This window comes from Geotrypetes seraphini, chromosome 14, assembly GCF_902459505.1.
Source record: "Geotrypetes seraphini chromosome 14, aGeoSer1.1, whole genome shotgun sequence".
Taxonomy (NCBI): Eukaryota; Metazoa; Chordata; class Amphibia; order Gymnophiona; family Dermophiidae; genus Geotrypetes; species Geotrypetes seraphini.
This window is the reverse complement of record NC_047097.1, coordinates 2209958-2223283: the sequence shown is the minus strand read 5'-3', so window position 1 is coordinate 2223283 and position 13326 is coordinate 2209958. Positions and strand designations below refer to the sequence as shown.

Below are 13326 nucleotides of genomic sequence, written 5' to 3'. Positions count from 1 at the left end.
TAAGGAATTAACTGGAGTAAAAGGAGAGGAAATACTACTGGCTTTATTAACCACAGCAATCATCTATAGGCCCCCATGATACCTGTAAACAGAACAAGTGGACTGCCTTCTTGATCTTCTGATTACCCACAATGAAGATACATGCACCTGGTAAAAAGACATCTTCAGAATTTATTGAGACCTCCACAATGACTATGCTGTGGCTCCAAAGGGGCCTAGCATGTCCCTTTATTTATTTATATGTTTGGATTTATAACCCGTTCTCCTCAGGAGCCCAAAAAGGTTTACAGAGGTACATTCACAATTGTATTGAAGACGCTGGACTAGGAAAACAACTGTAGACAATAGAACAGCATATAAGCAATGAGTCTCCGGCAGCCATGTGCAATTATGGTCCACCATAACTTGGCAGTTAAAAGTCTTAAGTCAGGTATACAATGGTTTGAGAATAAGATTATCTTTACTGCTTTCCAGAATGGTAACAGGTCAAGCTGGACTTCAGTTTTGACTGTTTTGATTTTATTTTCACTTCTTTTTAGTTTATGATATATTTTTTAATCTCACTTATTGTTTTACCACTTGTTTTGTTCTATTTTATCATTCAAATTTCATTTAAATTTCCCCAGAATTCTATTGCTTCAACGGTTCTCCCTCTGCATCTATTCTTATCTCTCCTCTTTTTAACCTTTCAAATTCCTTTAGATCATTGTAATCTTATTACCGGTAGTATGCTTATTTTCTTATTTTTTTCCTCTATCTCTATTTTCTTTCTTTATTACTCTTCTAATTGTCATTTTTCCTGGTACTTTAGTTAGATTGTGAGCCTTCGGGACAGTAAGGGAATTTCTAAGTACTTATAATTTTAATGCACCAATATATTCATTGTAACCCGTTCTGGGCTCTTTTGGGAGGACGGGCTAAAAAATCGAATAAATAAATCTATAGCTTGGATGGCAGGAAGGATCTGGTTCCACCATTTGGGCACTTTATGGGAAAATGATTGTTTCTAGCCAGTTTTCAGGTAGAGGCGGTGTGTAGGCAGAATGCACAACTGGAACTAGTTAAGATCAGAGGGTCCTAGGTGGGTGGTAGATGGGGAGCTTTACTGCCATGTAGTGGGGGATCATACCATGGAGTTGTTTGAAGGTTATCAACTGCTGCTTTTAACTCAGAGATAGTGCTAACCACAGGGTCCTCGAGGGCCACACCCCAGTCAGGTTTTCAAGATTTCCACAATGAATATACACAAGATTAGATTTACATGTATTGCTCCCATCATATGGAAAAAGATCTCACTCATATTCATTGTGGAAATATACTGTAGAAAACCTAGATGGAATGTTGCCCACCCCTGTTTTAATCACTGGTAATATTGCCATAATGACCATGGAAGTGATCCTCTGATTCCCCAGCCACAGTGATCAAGGTAGCCTTGAGTACAGATGTTCAATATCTTCACCACAGAAAAATGTTTTTATAACACACTGCTGCCAAACATGTGCCTAAGTCAGTGTCTCTCAAATTTTTTTTTAGCTCCAGCACACTGAACGGAGCAAATGTTTTTTTGAAGCACATTATAATTGAAATTATAAAATTGCATAACCAATATAAAATTAAAATTTGAGAGTTATTTATTTAAAGTTCTTTAAGCTATAAATGGGTAATTATAACAATGGTAAAACTAAAGTACATAGAATTGTTAATCAGTGCGAAGGATGTGCTTGTTTTTTTTAGTGCAAATTAACTCAAAATGCGGCTCGATAGTCGACCAGCAAACTTGCATTTCATCATCCACCATCTGCAGTCATTTTTTTATTTATTTATTTAATTTCTGTCAGAGCTGAAAATCCAAATTTGCAAAAATAAGAAGATCCAAATGGTAACAAAGCCTTGATTGCTTTGTTGCTTGTTAGGATAACTACTGCATAAGAAATAAAAATACCACACACACACCCCCTCCTTTTTACAAAATCACAGAAGTGGTTTTTAGTGCAGGCTGGCACGCTGAATGCTCTGCATTGCTCCTGACACTTACAGGAACTCTACGAGTGTTGGCAGCAGCCCAGACCATTCAGCACACCGGCCTGCACTAAAAACTGCTTCCATGGTTTTGTAAAAGGGGCTTACCATTAATTTTCAAGAATGACGCTTGTCTGGGCAGTGTAGCTTTACGTACGCATACGCTCATAACATTGACAAACTCTTGTGTATGCAATCTACATGTCATCTGTTCTAGTGTATATTTATTAAGGGAATTTAAAAAAAAAATTCTAGAATCTGTCATGGCACACCACTGTGCTGCGGCACACAATTTGAGAGAAACTGACCTAAGCAAGTGCCTACGATTCCCCAATCTGTGTGTTAAACATTCTCTGGGAAATACTTTGCGCAATATAGAGTTACAATGCAAGTGCATATTTTATAAAACGCATGCATAGAGTATACACGGTTCGCGGTTTCACACATTCACGGTCTGCTCCGACTGACTCTTCCTGTAGTAAAGTCGGGCAACACCCATCAGGAGCTGCGTGTCAAAGCAGCTCCTGATGGGTGTAACCCAGCTTTACTACAGGACGAGGCGGTCAGAGTAGACCACGAGTGATTTTCTTCACCCGCCGGCACTCCAGCTGCCCTTTCCTGCCTCCCCTGCCTTTTGACAGGCAAAAAACCGCATTGGCGGTTTTTCAAAATTTATGGGGGTTCCTGGAACGGAACTCCTGCGAATTTCGGGAGAGTACTGTATGTTCAAATTTACATCTTGTTCAAAATAGGTGCAAATGTGTATACCAGCATTTGCACACTGGGAGACTGATTTGTGAAGTTGTACAGGTAACTTAACCCTTTATTTGGCATTGTTGCTCAGAAGCAACATGCGCCTTCTAGGGCTCTTATGGGAGATCTGCATTTCCAAATGCCTGTTACCCTGGAACTGTTGCTCTAGTTCAACATCAAGTTACGTAAAGCAGCCGTGTCATCATTTGCCAATTAAAGGGTTAAGTTTTTATAAAATACGTTTGGAATAATCAGTTTTTAGGTCTTCTCACATAAGCATACTGTTTAAAAAAAAAAAAAAAAGCAAGCCAACCCTTTATGCACCAGTGTCTGCAGGCCATAGTAATTTGTGCCCATTCCAAATATAGAGGAGCTCATATCCACTTGAATGGGAGGATAAGCTTGTAGAATCTGTATTGGTCAACAAAGACTAGGTGCTCTTTTTACGAAGCTGCGTTGGCAGCTTTATCGCACGGGACTTTTCATCACACGCTAACTCCCGCGCTAGCTGAAAAACTACTGCCTGCTCAAGAGGCGGCGGTAGCAGCTAGCGTGGCCGGCGGTTTAGCGCGCGCAATTACGCACGTTAAACCGCTAATGCGGCTTCGTAAAAGGAGCCCTAGGTTTTCAGAGAGAAACTTTCATGCCCTACAGAGCACAAAATCTTCTATTTGTATGTGGCGCCTCACATGATAGAGCATTGATCAATGCCCTATTTAAACAGAAGGGATCAAAAGGATCTCAGATGCTGCTAAAGGTACTTCAAAGACTTAACAGATTAATTGTATTATCAAAAAGGGATGTATAATTATATATAAATTTGGAAGGAATATTTTATTGATAAGGAAAAGGGTGGGAGGTGTGGGGGGGAATAAAAACATGTATAATAATATTGTTTAAGAATGCCAAGTGTGTTATGTAAATTAATTGTAATAATACTGTACACTTGTTGAAAGAAATAAAAAGGAATAAAGATTTAAAAAAAAAAAAAAAAGACTTAAACAACATGGACTGAAACTGAGGGGGGACAAGCCCAGGACAAATGCCAGGAAGTTCTGCTTCAAACAGCGGGTGGTGGACACCTGGAACGCTCTCCCGGTGGGGATTGCTGCAGAACCCACCATTCTAGGATTTAAGGGCAAGTTAGATGCACATCTCCTCGGAAGGCAAATAGAGGGATACCGGTGACTAAGTTTTCGCCAGGTCGCACCTGGCTGGGCCTCCGCATGAGCGGATCACCGGACTTGATGGACCCAGGGTCTCATGGCAATTCTTATGTTAACAGCAGCGATAGTCAATAGGTCAAAACAGAGAGCCACCTGTAACACACTTAACTAAAATAGTGAACCAAAAATTAATGGTGAATAAGACGTGCCCTCAGTGTGAGAGAGTAAGCAATAGGGAGTGCAACAATGTGATCACTCCAGCGCTTAACAACAAAAGCCGAATGAGGCGCAAATACCACTCAATTTCAGCTACACACCATCATGGGGCACGTCAGTGTGCATAAATCAAATCATGATAATTATTCAAACGGGTTTGAAAACATTTATTATTAAGTGTGGTTGTTCGTTAGAACAGTATGGCTCTCTGATAACCGAACCTCCCCAGCAGTTGAAAAAAAAAAATAGCACTTAGCTTGTTATCTTCACACGGATTAGCGTGGTGTGATGCGAGGTTACATCCGTTGTAGTAAACCTCGGAGAAAGGATTTGAAAGCGTTTATCATCATCACAATTTGATTTATGCACATTGACATGCCCCATGATGTAACAGTTGGCTCTCTGTTTTGACCTATTGACTATCACTGCTCTTAAACAGAAGGCCAAATAGCCGTTGATCAGTAGTATTTTTATTTTATTTTTTTTTATTTATTCAATTTTCTATACCGTTCTCCCAGGGGAGCTCAGAACGGTTTACATGCATTTATTCAGGTACTCATGCATTTTTCCCAGTCTGTCCTGGCAGGCGCACAATCTATCTAATGTGCCTGGGGCAATGGGGGGATTAAGTGACTTGCCCAAGGTCACAAGGAGCAGTGGGGGTTTGAACCCATAATCTCAGGATGCTGATAAATTGGCAAAACAAAAAAAAAATATTAATAAGAGTAATTCACAAAGGCAGAATCAATTACAGTATTCTCCATCACTGTCCTTTTAAGTCAGTTTTCTGGTTCAGTAACTCAACATCTTCCTTTTTCTATGAATGGAGGACACGATTTACACAATTAGGTAACGCTTCACCATGAGCTTTCAATCAGTTTTCAGAACATACAGCCCTCTTGCAAAACAATCCAAAATACACTTCCAATGAGCAATAAAATTCCCTCTAAGCTAGCCTGATCCCCCCCTAGGCTGTTTTCTGTAGTAAGACTTCTATGCAAAACCTTTTCGGCTTTTTGAGCCACTGACTAACACTTGGCTGGTCTCACTCTCTGTAGTCCAGACCTCAGCCTCTGGACATTAATCTATCAGGAATATACTCTACCGTGAGCTTCTTAGACAGTATCTCTCCCAGCCATCTTGCCCAATTTAAGTTAGTGTGCATTTCCAACAGGCAATAAAGTTACAGCTCTGCTTGTCTGACTTTCCCACTAACACAGACTTCCTGCAAGGTATTTTAATCTATATGGATGCTTTATCTTGGCTTCTAATCAAGACCTTTCACAAACCACAAGCGTATTGAAATGAATCCAGGTTGCATTTCCAACAAGCCAATTTCCCTCTCAGCTGGTCTGATCCTCCATAATATATACTAGGGCTTTAATCTGTCCTCTTCTATTCCTTAATTGCTTAATAAAATCTATAGCAGCATTATTTCCATCAAGATCTGGCATTTCTAACATTTAAGCCCATTTGTATTCATCTGTCCAACCCTCATGTTTAAGATCAGATTTCTTAGCATATAGAAAAAAATAAAAAACTTAGTTGGAAAGAACGAGTTCCATTTTTTTAAACCATTCTTAAGTTGACTTTGTATGTAACTTAGATCCTGTACAGTACACAGTCTATAAAAACATTAAACATTAAAGAAACAGTCCTCAAAATAAAGTACTGTAGTTTAAATAGAAAGAAAAGATAAGAGGTTTACACTTACTTTCGTTCTTCATCCGTCCTACTGTTCCCTCTCCACTACCACATCCAACATTTCTCCCTCTCATCTCTCTTCCCTATGCATCTCTACCTCATGCCTCTCCCACTATCATGTCGAATATTTCTCTCTCCCTCCCTAAGCCGAACAACTCTCCTCTTGCTTCGTGTCCCCATGTGCACCATCTCTTTCTCTCTCAGACACCCATGCCCAACAATTCACCTGTGCTGGATTATTGCAATGCTCTGTATCTAGGTTTACCTCAATGTGTTCTTAGGTCCTTGCAACTTGCACAAAATGCCGCTGCTCGTGTGGTCAAATCAATGCACTAATGTAAGATATTTATCAAGGTGCCAATACATTCAAATCAATATTATAGCCAGAATATAAACTTTCTTCAAGCTATGAAAACACCTTGTGCAGATTTTCCCCGACCCTCAGCGGCACCACTCAGGACTCAAATTTTCATTGTCCTAAGCTTTATGTGTCAGCTCGTCATCGGGTCTGTTACTTTTTAATAGAGCTTAGTCTTATTTATATTTCTATTTCATAAATTCTTATAAAGGTAAATACTTAGCTTAAAATATGGCTAAGTCTTCTTAATTAGAGATGTCAGCACTATTAACCCTTTCAGGACCAAGGGACATATTTGTCCCATAACTTTAAAATCCTATAAATTTTGATTGGGATAGTCTACAGTTCTAAATTTGATATGTACGGATTCCATATGATACTGCCTTTATGTAAACAAACTGGTTCCGACATTCATTCATTAGCGTCGTTGCTAGATTGACGAGAAGATTCACTTGCCACACTGTCCATAAGCCAGAAGTGTGATTTTTTAAATAAAAATAATGATATTTCACAAAAAAATCAATTTTTTGGCATCTGCAAGCCCTTTTTACCATAAAAATGTCATCAGAACCACAAAAATTGGCCTACGATCCTTATGGTCCTGAAAGGGTTAAGGGACCCGATGACGAGTTGTTCGCTGCTCGTGTGGTGGCTCATGTTTCTCAGTTTGTGTATATTATGCCAGTTTTTAAGGATTTGCATTGGCTGCCTATTAGGGCTCGCATCGAGTTTAAAATTCTGTGTTTAACTTTTAAACATTTAAAGGATGGTGCTCCAGAGCTGTTTACGTTCACTGGTGAACTTTCACGTTCCGGCACGGAGTTTATGCTCTAGAGCAGTGGTTCCCAACCCTGTCCTGGAGGACCACCAGGCCAATCGGGTTTTCAGGCTAGCCCTAATGAATATGCATGAGAGAGATTTGCATGTAATGGAAGTGAGAGGCATGCAAATCTGCTCCATGCATATTCATTAAGGCTAGCCTGAAAACCCGATTGGCCTGGTGGTCCTCCAGGACAGGGTTGGGAACCACTGCTCTAGAGATCAGCTTTGTCTTGATGTGCCCTCTCTGTCTGTGGTTAAACTATTGAGTGATGCTTTCGTTTCAGGGCCCTATTTGTTGGAACAGGCTTTCTATGGATCCTGGGCAAGCAGCTTCGGTTTTACAGTTTAGAAAATAGCTGAAAACATCTCTGTTCTTGCGTGCTTTTGCAATCAGTAACAGCGAGTAATGAACCAGCAGTCAAGTCTCAGTCAAGTAACAGCAATTAAGTAGAAAAATTTGATATTGGCTCCAGTGAGGAGGTAGTACATAAAGCCTAGAGCAATGAAGATTGTTGAGCCCAGGTGGTACTTCTGAGGAGCTGGGTAGCATATATTGAATGTGAGGAGTTGGAGATTTGTACTGATTCTGGTGCACATCTGGTGGGACCCTCCTAGAGAATGACAGGGGGACAAATTTTTCCCCGTCCCCGTGGAATCTCAATTTTCCTGTCCCTGCCCCTGCCCCATTCATGCAGGCTTGTAGGTTAAGGCAGAGCTTAAAGGAATGGAGCAGGGACAAAACTCATGGAGACGGAAGGGGGAAATTAAGTTCCTACAGGGACAGGGACAAATTCTCTACTCTCTCCCTCCCTTCCTTCCTTCTGTGTACCAATGCAACCCTTCTTCTTCCTTTCCTGTGTCAACATGACCCTCTTCCTCCCTTCAGTGTCCCAATGCAACCTTCGTCGTCTATCGGTCCCTCTGTGCTGTGTCTCAAATTCATGCCTCCCTACCTCCAGCGGGTATTTTCCTTCTCTGGCCAGCTCTTTCCTCCCAGACGAACTTGTCTTCACAAAGCCGAGGCTGTGGTCCTTCCCTCTGACAAGTGCAGCTGGGAGGCGGGAACTGACCAGAGGATGTAAACACCCGTGGGAGGGAGGGAGGCACGAATTTGGGACAGAGGGAGGGAAGGATGACAAGGGGCACGTTGGGACACAGAAGGAAGAAGCAGACCCTGATTCATAGCTACAAGTCTGACATTCTTAATCCAGGGACTGCCTGTACTTTAAGGTACTATACAAAGGTGGCAAGATAGGTTTTGTACCATTACAGAGCAGATTTCCAAGTGCACAGCTACCTTCACTTGTGTTCTGAAGTCAGCTACTCTCCCACAATATCCCTCAGGCCCTTATGCACTACAATTCCCAGCACTACCATGAGCATACTTCCTTTTTAGAGTCTTCCTATGTTCTCTTGAGCTTCCTCTGGCTATGAGTTGTTCTATATTCAGTGGCAAACTGCTTAGCAAGTCACATTAGTCAAGACTTAACTTTACTATGATACTTCCCTCCCATGAACTTCCCGTATCAACAGTGGACATGTGCAGGGACTAAATTTGTGTGTCTTCATAATTTGTCATCTGCAGGTTGGCTGAGCCCTATGCTAAAATCTACTGTTCTATCACACTGCCATCAGGTCCTCAAAGAAAAAGGGGGAGGGGGGATACGAGGAGAGAATGAAAATCCAAAGGAAAGACACTACCGTATTTTCACGTAGATAACGCGCACCCGTGTAAAACGCGCACACGGGTATAGCACGCGAAAAACACAAATCTATGTACAGAAATTTTTATTTACCGCGCACACCCGTATACCGCGCATGCTGCCCGACTCTCCCGTCGCCGCCCGACTCTCCTTTCGCCCGCCCCGACTCTCCTCTGGCCACCCCGACTCTCCTTTCGCCCGCCCCGACTCTCCTCTCCCCCTTGAAGTCCTGTCCCCACCCTGAAAGCCTGATGCCCCCCCCCGACGTCCGATTCACCCCCCCCACAGGACCGCTCGCACCCCCACCGCGAAGGACCACTCGCACGCACCCGTACCCCGAAGGACCGCTCGCACACACTCCCATCCGCACCCGCACCCCCACCCTGAAGGACCGCTCGCACCCCCACAGGCTCCCGACCCCCCCCATCATGTAGAAGCTCCTACCGGTGTCCTGCTGCTTCCTCTTGGCGGTCCCGACTCCCCGACACGATCGGGGCAAGAGGGAGCTCAAGCCCTCTTGCCCCAGCCAACCGCGGCACCCCCGACACGATCGGGGCAAGAGGGAGCTCAAGCCCTCTTGCCCCAGCCAACCGCGGCACCCCCAACACGATCGGGGCAAGAGGGAGCTCAAGCCCTCTTGCCCCAGCCAACCGCGGCACACCCGACACGATCGGGGCAAGAGGGAGCTCAAGCCCTCTTGCCCTCCCGACTCCCCGACACGATCGGGGCAAAAGGGAGCCCAAGTCCTCCTGGCCCTGGCGACCCCCCCCCCCCCCCCCCCGCTAGTTGTTCGGGCCAGGAGGGAGCCCAAACCCTCCTGGCCACGCAACCCCCTACCCCCACCCCGCACTACATTATGGGCAGGAGGGATCCCAGGCCCTCCTGCCCTCGACGCAAACCCCCCTCCCAACGACCACCCCCCCCCCAGCCGGCCCGCGACCCCCCTGGCTGACCCCCACGACACCCCCACCCCCCTTCCCCGTACCTTTGTGTAGTTGGCCGGACAGACGGGAGCCAAACCCACCTGTCCGGCAGGCAGCCAACGACGGAATGAGACCGGATTGGCCCATCCGTCCCAAAGATCCGCCTACTGGTGGGGCCGAAGGCGCCTGGGCCAATCAGAATAGGCCCGGGAGCCTTAGGTCCCTCCTGGGGGCGGGGCCTTGTGCACATAGTCGGGTTGGGCCCATGTGCCTCAGGCCGCGCCCCCAGGTGGGACCTAAGGCTCCAGGGCCTTTTCTGATTGGCCCACGCGCCTTAGGCCCCACCAGTAGGCGGAGCTTTAGGATGGATGGGCCAATCCGGCCTCATTCCTTCGTTGGCTGCCTGCCGGACAGGCGGGTTTGGCTCCCGTCTGTCCGGCCAACTACCAAAGGTACGGGGAAGGGGGGTGGGGGGGTCGTGGGGGTCGCCAGGGGGATCGCGGGTCGGCTGGGGGGCGGTCGGAGGTTCTTGGGGGGGGGGCGGTCGTTGGGGGGGAGGGGGGTTTGCGTCGAGGGCAGGAGGGCCTGGGATCCCTCCTGCCCGTAATGTAGTGCGGGGTGGGGTTAGGGGGTCGCCGTGGTCAGGAGGGTTTGGGCTCCCTTCTGGCCCAACTACCAAAGGTACGGGGAAGGGGGGTGGGGGGGTCGTTGGGGTCGCCAGGGGGGTCGCGGGTCGGCTGGGGGGGGCGGTCGGAGGTTCTTGGGGGGGGTGGCGGTCGTTGGAGGGGGGGGGGTTTGCGTCGAGGGCAGGAGGGCCTGGGATCCCTCCTGCCCGTAATGTAGTGCGGGGTGGGGTTAGGGGGTCGCCGTGGCCAGGAGGGTTTGGGCTCCCTTCTGGCCCGATATTGTCGGGAAGTCGGCGGTCCTTCGGGGTGGGGGTGCGAGTGGTCCTGCCGGGGGGGGGGGATGTATCGGACGTCGGGGAGTCGGCCGGGCAAGAGGGCTTGGGCTCCCTCTTGCTCCGATCGTGGATGCGGGTGCGGGTGGGAGCGCGTGCGAGCGGTCGTTCGGGGTGGGGGTGCGAGCGGTCCTGCTGGGGGGGTGAATCGGGCGTCGGGCGGGGTGGGAACTATGTTTTAAAACTTTTGTATACCGCGCTCACGCATATAACGCGCGAGGGGTATGCGCGGTAGGTAAAAACGCGTATAACGCGCGCGTTATATGCGTGAAAATACGGTACATGGCAAATGAGTTGGTGAGAATTTTCAACCTCTGTAAATAAACCAAGGGTATTTTTATCTTATTTTCCATCCTTCTGTAAATTAGCTTCATATTTTTTTTATATATATATATTTGCTCATGAACCCATTTCTGCTAATTTTGAGTAATGCAGAAAATAAATTATCAAAATGAGTTTCACCCACACACTAGTGTGAAAGCAATTGTTTGGCTTATTTCTTCCTTGTGAAATGTGCTAAAAAAAAAAACAAAAAACCCCACCACCACTGAACACTATTGCTAGTTTGTGCCTTTACAGTTCTGAACTTGACAGACAGGCACACTGCTTAGAGCTATTACAATTTTAACAGTACATCTCCAAATGTACCTAAAAATTACAGAATCAGATGTTCTGCAAAAATATAAGCTCACAAATTTAAAAATGCATTTGTGGGAAAAAAAAAAAAAAGGACTTCTCAAAGAAATAAGAACTACTGAAAACAATTTTATACCAATTTGTTGGTATAAAATTGTAAGAAGCAGTTCAAAAATAGCAACCACCCCTTGCTGCCTGGCTATGATGGAGATATCAGTGGCTTTCATCTTGGTTCCCAGACTAAAATCATAGTTGAAGTACAATTTATCTGCAGTGCCAAGTGAACAATAAACTAAACTTCTATTCAGCTATCCAAAATCTACCTGTGCTTCAGGGGGCACTATTTCTGATGGCTGCCCATTTTGCTTGATTAATGGCTTTGGCGGTATATAAGAATCAAATTATTATTATTATTATTATTATTATTAATAATCCTCTGGATCTTCTGGTCGGACTTCATGAATAAGGTAGGGAGGGGCAGCGGGTTGTCAGGGACACAGGGGGAGTTGTCGAGGGATTAGGCAATGTGAGGATTAATCTGTCTTGAGTGGTATTTTATTCTGGCATCAAAGCTTTCCACAGCAAAAAGTCTGACTGGTTCACGGAAATGATCTAGACCAGGGGTGTCCAACCTGCGTCCCAGTGAAGTATTTTGTGTGGCCCCGGTCGAGGGCAATGCAGTGTTTTCCTCTGCTGCCCCTATTTATTTACCATCTTGCCGGCTCCCTCCTCTATCTTGCTGCAGTGTTTGCACGTTTGTATGGCCCAAGAAACATTTTTTCCGGCCAATACGGCCCAAGAAAGCCAAAAGGTTGGACAACCCTGATCTAGACTCAGCTGCAGTAATGTTTTGCTGTCTGGTTGAAAAGTCATGAATTAGAAAAATGGCAAGTGTCAACTCTCCTACAACCCCGTCACTGTGTGAATGGGGTCAAATCGACTCACTAGAACAGTGTTTTTCAACCGCTGTTCCGCGGCACACTAGTGTGCCGCGAGATGTTGCCTGGTGTGCCGTACGGTCAGGGCCGCCATCAGGGCAGTTCCACCAGTCTAGGGAGAGGGGCGGTCCGCCCCACGTGGACAGGAGAGAGCTGGACGGGGGACCCGCGGAGTTCAATACATCTCGAGCCGCGAGGCTGGTCTTCTGTTCCTGTCTGCCCTGCAGCTAACATATAGCCGATCGCAAGCGTTCCCCGATGTCAGCGCTGACGTCGGAGGGAGGGCTTAAGCAAAGCCTGCCCTCTGACATCAGCGCTGACGTCGGAGAATACTTCCGTTCGGCTATTTGTGCGCGGCAGGGCAGGCAGGAAGCAGAAGACAAGCCTCGCGGCTTGAGCTTCGTTTTGCTGAGAAAGTTGCAAAGATGGGCTGGGAGGCAAACACGGAACACAAAAGGGGGGAGGGAGTGTGTTTTGGACACAAGGCATGAACTTGGGAGAGAGGAAGGGAGGGAAAGAGATGCTGAGGTGGGGGAGGGAATGCGTTTTTGGACACAGAAGAAATGGACTTGGGAGAGAGGAAGGGAGGGAAAGAGATGCTGAGGTGGGGGAGGGAATGGGTTTTTGGACACAGAAGGCATGGACTTGGGAGAGAGGAAGGGAGGGAAAGAGATGCTGAGGTGGGGGAGGGAATGCGTTTTTGGACACAGAAGAAATGGACTTGGGAGAGAGGAAGGGAGGGAAAGAGATGCTGAGGTGGGGGAGGGAATGGGTTTTTGGACACAGAAGGCATGGACTTGGGAGAGAGGAAGGGAGGGAAAGAGATGCTGAGGTGGGGGAGGGAATGCGTTTTTGGACACAGAAGAAATGGACTTGGGAGAGAGGAAGGGAGGGAAAGATGCTGAGGTGGGGGAGGGAATGCGTTTTTGGACACAGAAGAAATGGACTTGGGAGAGAGGAAGGGAGGGAAAGAGATGCTGAGGTGGGGGAGGGAATGAGTGTTTGGACACAGAAGGCATGGACTTTGGAGAGAGGAAGGGAGGGAAAGAGATGGTTGTGTACACGGGGAATAGAAGAAAGGAGAATTTTTGGTCATAGGGAGGGAGTGAGGTACAGATAGTGGCATACCA

General features: G+C 46.3%; 1 protein-coding gene across 2 annotated transcripts in view; it reads right to left on the bottom strand.

The window, feature by feature from the left end:
* The window catches only part of TLN2 (talin 2), a 572423-nt gene that overhangs the window by 437360 nt on the left and 121737 nt on the right, over window positions 1-13326 (bottom strand). The gene's annotated exons all lie outside the window — the stretch shown is intronic.